The sequence below is a fragment of the Sinocyclocheilus grahami genome, unplaced genomic scaffold (genome assembly GCF_001515645.1).
Source record: "Sinocyclocheilus grahami isolate Dianchi unplaced genomic scaffold, SAMN03320097.WGS_v1.1 scaffold319.1, whole genome shotgun sequence".
Lineage (NCBI taxonomy): Eukaryota > Metazoa > Chordata > Actinopteri > Cypriniformes > Cyprinidae > Sinocyclocheilus > Sinocyclocheilus grahami.
In genome coordinates this window covers 906,907-907,354 of record NW_015505498.1, presented here as the reverse complement: position 1 = coordinate 907,354, position 448 = coordinate 906,907, and positions in this window count along the sequence as shown.

Sequence of the window (448 nt, the reverse complement as noted above, 5' to 3'; positions counted from 1 at the left end):
CAGGTTGAAGGAAATGTAAATGCATGTCTGTATAGCAGAGGGCACAGCTCAAACAGACCTTTCAATAAGATGGAGAAGAAATTCAGCAATTAACAAAAAAAAAAAGTACTAAAAAATTAAACCAATGTTGTTTATCTAAAGTCATTTTTGCTTATTAGTATTGGAATTGGATCATCGAAGGTCAGCAGCAAAGACATTGGTAAATAAAATGGGATTAAATACATAAAGGATATTTGTGGTATTTAACATATCTAACTATTGCAGGTTTGCGTCATATTCTGAGTTTGCTTTTCACTGTTTTTATTCACTTTGAGGAATACTGAACCTGTTTTTGTGTGAGTGAGATGAACTACAGTAACATCACGGTCACACATCACCTCCGCACTACTCGCGATTTCAACATGGGGACAGGAGAGCTGCCAGTCAATAAATTGGAAAAACTGGCCTT